The sequence below is a fragment of the Fundulus heteroclitus genome, chromosome 19, assembly GCF_011125445.2.
Source record: "Fundulus heteroclitus isolate FHET01 chromosome 19, MU-UCD_Fhet_4.1, whole genome shotgun sequence".
Taxonomy (NCBI): domain Eukaryota; kingdom Metazoa; phylum Chordata; class Actinopteri; order Cyprinodontiformes; family Fundulidae; genus Fundulus; species Fundulus heteroclitus.
The window spans coordinates 28518426-28527519 of NC_046379.1; the positions used below are offsets into that span (position 1 = coordinate 28518426).

At 42.0% G+C, this 9094-nt stretch overlaps 1 long non-coding RNA gene across 1 annotated transcript; it reads right to left on the minus strand.

Moving 5' to 3' along the window:
- Nucleotides 1–852: 852 nt before the first annotated feature.
- LOC118567079 lies at nucleotides 853–1531 on the minus strand. The gene is made up of 2 exons (XR_004933460.1): nucleotides 1008–1531; nucleotides 853–935 (listed from the first exon to the last, which is right to left on the minus strand). It is a non-coding gene; the product is annotated as an uncharacterized LOC118567079 (long non-coding RNA).
- Nucleotides 1532–9094: the final 7563 nt, after the last annotated feature.

Here is a 9094-nt window from a genome sequence, read left to right on the forward strand (position 1 = left end):
TCCTAGCTGCATAGGTTCCGGGTCGGGCAACCTCTGAGAAACTGGAGGGGGAACGGAGGGAACAGCTGAAAAACGAGGACGGGGAGAGGAGGTTGAGCGGCGCTCTCTTCGTCGCTCCAGGAGGCGGAGATCCACCCGGGTAGTAAGTTCCTCAAGTTGCTTGAGGGATTTGGGATATTCCCGGGTGGCTAACTCATCCTTGATCCTATCATTTAAACCATGGATAAAAACATCCATGAGCGCATACTCATTCCATAAGCTCTCAGCAGCTAGCAAATGGAAATCAATAATGTAATCGGACACTGATCTCTCCCCCTGTCTCAGAGACAAGAGCCCCCTAGAGGACTCACGGCAGGGCAGCAGGGGACTGAACACTCTTGTTAATTCTCTGGAGAAGTCATAGTACGAGTGGCAAATTGAGGAGTCATTCTGCCACTCGGAAGTTCCCCAAAGTCGGGCCTTTCCCGCCAACAAAGAGATAACATACGCGACCTTAGAACGGTCGGTTGGGAAGGAGGATGGCTGTAGCTCGAATTGTATCTCACACTGTGTGAGAAATGCCCGGCACTGTTCAGGATTGCCACTAAAGAGCTCAGGCGGAGTGAGACGCGGCTCTGGCAGCGATGAGGTCACCGGATGTGACGCAGGGGCCGGGGGAGCTGTTTGCGGAAGTGGAGTCGGGGAAGTTGGTTGGCCGCGGAGGTGCGTAAGAATCTCAGAGACGCCGGCTTCTAACTGGGAAATAGACTTCTCCACTCCCGCGCGCCACTGACCATCGGGTGAAGGATCCATTTGGCCAGAACGTGCTGTGACGAATAAGGGCGGACCCAAAGACAACCCGAGACAGGTCAGTGGCTCTTGAGCCGATTTTATTGAAAAAACAGGGAAGCGGAGGCTTTCGGGACGTGCTGCTCGTGCTTACGGGCCGACAACTCCTGGGGGGATAGAGACGGGTTAGTGACCAGTGGAGGCGATAGAGAGGATGAGCTGAAGGTTTGGTCACTAACCTGATGGGGAGATGACTTCTTTAGGAGTCCTTGCTCCACAGCGTGTCGGAAGCCGAGCGACAGGGAAATCCGGGGGGCGTCGTCCAGGGGCAGTCTGAGTTCGGTCACGGGGAAGGCCAATACGTCCAGGCGACAAATCCAAGGGGAAATCCAAAGAAGGGTCCGAGTCCAGTTCCAAGATCCAGTTTCCAGAGAGCACAGATTGATTAAGGGACAGGCAGGTTCCAGTACTCACGGGCTAGCGGGGTCAAAAACACAGGAGGGCAATCCGGGGTCCAGAGGCTGACACAGCAGGGCTCAGGCGGGCAGACAGAATCCAGGAGAGGGCTAGGCTGGCTCAGAGATGAAGGCAAAGACAGGTCGGGCAACAGACAGGCAGGCAGTTTGATAATAATTGCTGGAAGTTCTCACCGGTTGGCTCGAGACGTTCTGGCACTGGAGGCTGCGAGGCGCAGGGCTTATAAGCCGGTAGAGGTGGAGGCAGCGCAGGTGCGTTGATTGCAATTAGCAGCCCCAGTGCCAGAAACGTTACAGTTGTATATATAGAATTGTTTAATATATCTCAAATTAAGCAAATACTTTGGTCAAAACTTACATGGTGCTGCTTTAAAAGCTATTTAACTTGCACTTTGTTTAGCATTGCATTTTAAGCCTATTGGCACATCAATAACCATTTACACACAATAAGTTGTATGTATTTTCTGAGTATTGTGTGTTTTAATAAATAGCTTATAGCCTTTTGTTCCAGGCCCTGCAAATCTGCTCCTCATTAGGAAGTGTGGTGATTGCCTGTGAGGATAAAAGAGTTGTTACTTTTTGTAAAACCTGGGCAAATGTTTGTGTGTAAAGTCTAGAGTAAAAAATGTGTGTGAAGAAACTGGAAATGTTTATTATTAATAATAATTATTAATAAAGAAATAATAATAATAATAATAATAATAATAATAATAATAATAATAATAATAATAATAATAATAATAATAATAATAATAATAATAATAATAATAATGCAGACAGATAGGCCACAATCTTTTCTTGGCCAGAAACTTAAAAGGCTTTTTTGCAGTTGAGGAAGCAATTCTTCACCACCCAACCTCTGTCCAACAGGATTCTTTATCTCATTTCAATCTGGAGCTCAACACATCAGACTGTGATGTTAGTGTCATGATTTGTCTTGGATGAACCTGGACACAGCACACACACACACACAGAGCTTATCTTAACAGTTTATTGCAACAGAGGATGATGGACGATGAGAACCAGAGTCAGTTACCGGACGGATGTTGAAGGGTGCAGGAGCTGGCCGACAGGAACGGAGCGGAGATGATAGTCAGGATTCGGAGGAGCTGGGCTGCTGCAGAACCGGGAGTGAAGACCAGGGGTCCGCTCTTCGTACGTCGCTAAAGGGAGGAGGACAACGTTAGTACGTTGTCCTCCTCCCTTCTCACATTAACAACCTTACTTGCACTGCTTAATTTCACTTAAACAATATCAATTGCCTTCGCCCCTCCCTCATCCCAGGTTCCACCTGCACTCTCGTGCATAGTCTGGTCACTTCCCGCATCAATTACTGTAATTCTCTTCTTTTCGGTCAAGAATGACAGCCAGACTCTTGACCTGAGGTGGGGGGGAGATTAACCAGTTGTCAAATGAAAGGGAGAAACTGTCAGCTTTTGATAGTGTAGATTTGGTACCCACTAGGAGAATTTCGGTCTTGTCATTATCCAGTTTAAGAAAGTTTGAGGTGAACCAAGATTTTATGTCGGTTAAACAGGAGATTAATGAAGGAGGTGGGAGTGAAGAGTTTGGTTTACAGGAAAGATAGAGCTGGGTGTCATCCACATAACAGTGAAAATTAATGTTGAATTTCCTGAAGATATTGCCAAGAGGGAGAATGTAAATGATAAACAGTAGGGGTCCCAGGACAGAGCCTTGGGGAACACCGGTGGTAACTGGAGAGGAGTTGGAACGATAGGACTTAATCTGAACCAACTGAGTGTGGCCAGAAATATAGGATTGAAACCAGGCTAGGGGAGTATGAGTGATGCCAACTGTGTATAGTCGATGGAGTAGGGTAGAGTGGGAAACTGTGTCGAAGGCTGCACTTAGATCAAGAAGAATTAGGATGGAAATTAGACCAGAGTCAGCTGCTATCAAAATATCATTGGTTATTTTTAAAAGGGCGGTTTCAGTGCTATGACGGGGACGGAAGCCAGACTGGAACTGTTCATAAAGGCTGTTGTAAGTTAAGTGAGAGTGAAGTTGAGAAGAGACTGTTTTTTCCAGTATTTTCGAGATAAAAGATCAATTTCAAATTGGGCGGAGATTATTGTAGTTGTTGGGATCTAATCCAGGTTTCTTCACAATAGGAGCGAGAATAGCGGGTTTTAAAAAGAGAAGGAACAATTCCAGAACAAAGCGAGGAGTGAATGATGGCAGTTATGAAGGGGAGGAGAGATTAAAGGCAGGATTTGACCAGGGCAGACGGAATGGGATCAAGTGGGCAGGTGGAAGATTTTGATTTGTTGATAAAATCTGAGATATTGGAGAGGGTTGGTACAGTCCTTTTCCAGATAGCTCCTTCTGATGGAAACCTATGTGCATTTTTCTCAAAATACTTTTCTCCTTTGTCATTGGAGATTGAGAGCCATCAAACTGGCCCTTGGGGAATGGAGGCACTATCTTGAAGGTATAGAGTAGTTGATTAATGTGAGGACTGACCACATGCACCTTATTTACCTGCAATCCACCAAATGCCTCAACTCCTAACAGGTATGCTGGTCATTGTTCTTCTCTTTGTTTAACTTCATCATCACCTATCTTCCTTGATCCCATAACGTTAAATCAATGTGCTATATAGATAGTTCTGATGAAACCCCCAATTAAACCAGAATCCCCAATTCTGCATTACAGGAGGCTCCACAGCATCTCCACCAAAATCCTTTCAGATTGAGGTCCCTAGTTCATTGCTCAGGTTTGAACAAAATGCTGTTCCTCCTTAGGCGCCAATTTATTTTATTCAGCTCAAAAATAAAATAGCCATGCACAAGAAACACATCCAAGCTCCAACCTATTATCCCAGTCAAAAACGTGCCTAGCTTCCTTGGTGTTTTCGTCATTAACTCCATCATCAGACCATCCACCATCCAATCACATAACCCAGGTTCCCAGCTTTTCATGATACTGAAATACATCAGTGGAAGAAAATCAGAAAAATACATTCAAAGTCATTATGTGTGACATGGTATCCAAATGTAGTATTTAGATATGTCTATTGTTTTTATCAAGACACAGAAAACATGACATCACATTTGGAATTTAGCAGTAAAAAACAAAAACACAGGAATATATATCGCTAAACTGAAGTGCACCCCTGATCATTCTTTTATTTCTGCAACCTAATCTTTTTGATTTTGCTTTTGCACTATTGTTCACCAGGTCACCAGAACTAAGACGAACTGGGGATATGAAAGTGTTTTCTGCTTGCTATTGAGACTTTTTACCAAAAAGATACTTAATAAGCTCTTGTGTGCTTGTTTTGCAGGTTGTCCTCTCCTGAAGGGGAAGCGATCTGCTGCTTTAAGCATGGACACATTCAGCAGTAGCAGCTAAAACAGAACACATTAGCTCCGAACTGGACTGTAAATATCAAACACTCAAGTTGACCTACCTGTTAGTTTGATGTCTCCCCAGTTCCTCATTAAGTGCTTAAAGGAGGAAATCCTTAGCCAGAGCATCACAGGGAGTTCACTGGCCTTTCTAGCTCTGCAGAATGTTTGGAGAAATTCCCCACACTCACATCAACACTGCTGCGCTTTTTATTAAATACAGCTGGAGTACAGTATATCCTGCACCCCTGCCAACAATCATTTTTCTTCCTCTCTTTTTTTTCTCTTCGGGATTTCTTGTTCACTCTTGTACTCTCTCCTAGTTTTCTTCACCTCATTGACAGCAGATAGAAGCCAGAGAGCAGATTTAAATCCAGACTTTCATCTGCTTTCATGTCTGTCAGGGATGCCTTTTATGACCGCAGCTGAGTAGCTGCACATGTCACCTGCTTTTTCCCCCCTTATTCTTCCCCCTTTGTTGATTTTTATCTGCAAACGTCAGTATTAAACATAGCAATATTTTTTCAGCATCTCTGTGTCATTGTAAAACAACCGAATCTCAACTTAATAAACTTACCTCATTCGTTCATCCTGTTGTATATGTTGCCGAGTTTCCTGAAAGAGCATAAGGCAGAGGTAAGGCATTTGGACAAAGTTGAAGCAGTGTTGGGTTGTATATCGATATCCTGAGGTTTAAACATCTCAAAGAGCAACTACTTCAATAAATTGGCTGAACATGGAAAAAGTAGAACACACACACACACACACACATTGTACAAGGTACAATGACCTATGAGGCAGAACTAAAATCAGATCCAAATCCCTTCAAATCTCTGATGTTTGAGGGCAACTTAAAGAAGTCAGTAAACAGTCCTCTGTTTACTTGGAAAGGAATAAGCCACTATTATGGCTAATAACAATGCAAGTACATGATAACAATCTGTGGGCCCAGATTGAAGCTGACAACTAAAGCAGAAGCTAGTCAGAAACCAGAGCAACCTACCTTGCAGACGATAGCTCATCAGCCCTGCAAGCTGAGCTACCCATCTTCTCTAAACACCTATCGCCTTTCCAAACACCGTAGAACCTTGGACTCAGAATTCTCTCCCAATTATGCATAATCTGTGTCATTTTTCCTTGTAAATAAATAAATAAATATGGCTTTTGCACTCGCTTTTTCCTGCGCATGATTCTGGGTGTGGGTCAGGAAACTACTGCAAAAAAAAGGCAACTTTTGCATTGACCAAGTTTATGTCCACACCATAAAAATTTTTTTCAATGGAACTGATCCTTTGCTTTGTTGTGAAATATTTGTTTCAATGGACTACATCTATGTTTATACCGGAAAACTAATTTAATATAATACTGTTTTATTTGTCCCTCTGGGAGAAAATGTGTGTGTATCAGTAGCAAATGAAAGTACACAGATCTACACTAAAGATTAGCAACAATAATAAATCACAGTACATACTTCCATACAGGACATATACATCTGTTTCCAGTGTTAGCTTTTCTGTTTTGCAATTCACGGAAACAGCACTTCTAAATTATATATTTTAATCTATATAGGTGCTGAATTTATTGGAGTTTTACCCAAATAAATGCAATAAAAATGTTGTCATGATGTGATTGATACAATTTTATGCTTTTTATCAGACAGAACCCTGGCTTTTGTTGTTTTTATATCAGTGTCCAATTTAACAGTCCTGATAAACCTGCACGGCTCGGGTTTAAAGATTGTGAAATTCTAATATTCATCTTACTTAAAAGAAAAACGACAGACCTTCGCCCCGATGAGATTAGACACAGGTTTTTTTTTTTACTTGCTGCAACGAGTTCAACAGACAAAGTATAGCATATATGTTTCACCCATGTAGCCAGAGTTGAACTATTACAACGTGTATACTTTTTATTGTCTCTCCTCTCCGCCTCCAGGTGCCTGTTCTCAGAACCCGATGTTTCAAAGTAAACACTCCCCCTTCTTTATTATGCACCACAGATGAACCAAGCTTTGTAAATCAGTGTCTTTAACCTGCCTGTTGCCTTTGGGTCATAATGACCCAAAACCGAGTTTAAAAGCACAAAAAAACTAATTATATTTTTTCAACTTGATCAAATTTTATGACTTTACCTAGATTGACTCCAGCATTAGCAAAAAGTACAATTTTGCCTTTATTGATATTAGCATATAAGCATAACCATGTAAAAACATGACAAAAACATGTGGTCTTCTCCACCAGAATGCACTGCCTGGATTTGGCAGCTAAGGGGCTGGCACTATAGATGAGGGCGTCTAGAAATGTAGGAATATATAGAATCACATGATCACAAACATACAAATATTGCCAACTGGTCAGTATGGGTGCAGTTCCCATCCTACAGAGGGCAAATAAAAAGTGGGAAAACAGTGTCGGAAAGTACAGATTATAAACTGCTTTATATTGGAGGTTTACTGAAGCCGGGTCATTATGACCCGGAAGACACGGGGTGTATACAGAATATGAGGACTACAGGAGGGTTAAGGAAGTCTGGTCTCTCTATGTTATTTATTTAGCGCATAAAAGGTGTCTGGTCTCCACATGTTAAGTAATTAACGTGCTTGCCCTGAATGTCACAGGGTCCTGGAATGCTTACAAGATTCATCTTAAAGTTATACTAAGTTCAGCTAATACACACAGAGTAATATTCTTATGCTTCATGTTCAGTGGACAGACCAATACAGCTTCAATGCTTTGTGATTACAAACTATAAAAGACGCTCTAATTAGAGTAAATAACAAAGACAGAATAGGGGTATGGTAAGATGGTGGTTCGCAAGGACTTGCTTGTGTTCATCATTCTGAAGCAAGTTTAAAGCTTGTTCTCCAAATGAGACTAAATCTATTATGTACATCACTCTTTCTGTACAGGTAGAAGAGAAGATATTTTGTCTCCAATAGTTCAACTTCGTATGTTGGCTAATGTTGTGAAAGGGTGTAAGCAAATGTTTCCTTGTAGCAACACAGCCCAAAAACAGTGGAAGTGTTTTTAGTTTATAAAGGACATTAAATCAATTCAGTTAAAAGAAAGGTTGTGGTCTGGTTCAAAGCTAAAGAATGGGAATCCATAGTTTATCTCCAACTCCGGGTTTGACCCGGGGTCTTTTCTGCATGGAGTTTTTACATTTTCTCTCTGCACATGCGTGGGTTCTCTCCAGCTTCCTCCAACAGTCCAAAAACAGGACTATTAGGTTGATTGGCTACTCTAAATTGCCTTTAGGTGTGATTGTGTGTGAGCATGGTTGTTTGTCCTGTATCTCTCTGTGTTGCCCGTTAATGAACTGGCGATCTGTCCAGGAGGTATCCAGCATCTCACCTATTGACCACCGGACATAGGCATCAGCACCCAGAGACCCTGCACAAATAAAAGGGTATAGAAAATAAATTAACGGATATAGGTAAAGACAGTGACATAACAATCATAGGAAAAAAAATTTAGGTTTCAGGTTACAGAAACAGAATGTCTTCTTTTATTCTTATGTGGATCCACAGTATAAAAACAAGACTTTTAAGCTAATTGGTCTCTCTAAATTGTCGTTGGATGACCGCTGGATATAGGCACCAAGAGAAGAGGAGTGCCTTGCGATAGACTAGCGACCTGTCCAGGGTGTACCCCTCGTGACCCCAGCAGGGATAAGCATGTCGGAAAATGGATGGATGGATGGATGGATGGATGGATGGATGGCGAAGAGGAGTGGGGAGAGAACACACCCCTGGGGGGACGCTAGTGCTGATGGTTCTTGTGCGGGAAGAGATACTTCCCAGTCGGCTTATCCAGTATGCCTCAGTGTAAGGAATTCATGCAAAGTCAGTGATATGAAGAATTTGTCCAAGTTTGCTATGGAAGAAAACTTTTTATAAAGTGTAATAACAAACTGAACTTCATTATTATGCCTCAGGGTGCTCAGAGAACCCGATATTTGAGCCGGACGCAAGGCAGAAAAGGCAGAGGCTTGAGATAGGTCCATGAATTGGGCTAGGGTCATACATGGTAAGGCAAGGCAATGTTAGGCAAGGGAACACAAGGCAAATTTATTTGTGAAGCGCATTTCAGTACAAAGACAATGCAAAGTGCTTCATGTGATTAAAACAGAGGAAAATAAAAATACAATAAAAGCAAGTTTGAATAAATTGAAACAAGATAAAACAAGGGAAATGGAAAGTAAAAGCAAATATTAGTGGTATTTAAAAACAGTTTAAAAACTAATGATGTTTTAGTTAACAGTTTAACTAGAACAGTCAAAGGCAATTCTAAACAAATGGGTTTTTAATGTTGATTTAAAAGAACTCTTTTAGCACTTTTACAGTTTTTTGGAAGTTTGTTCCAGATCAGTGGAGCATAGGAACTAAATGCTGCTTCTCTGTGTTTGGTTCTGGTTCTGGTTGTGCAGAGTAGGCTGGAGCCAGAAGACCTGAGTGGTCTGGATGGTTGATACACCGAT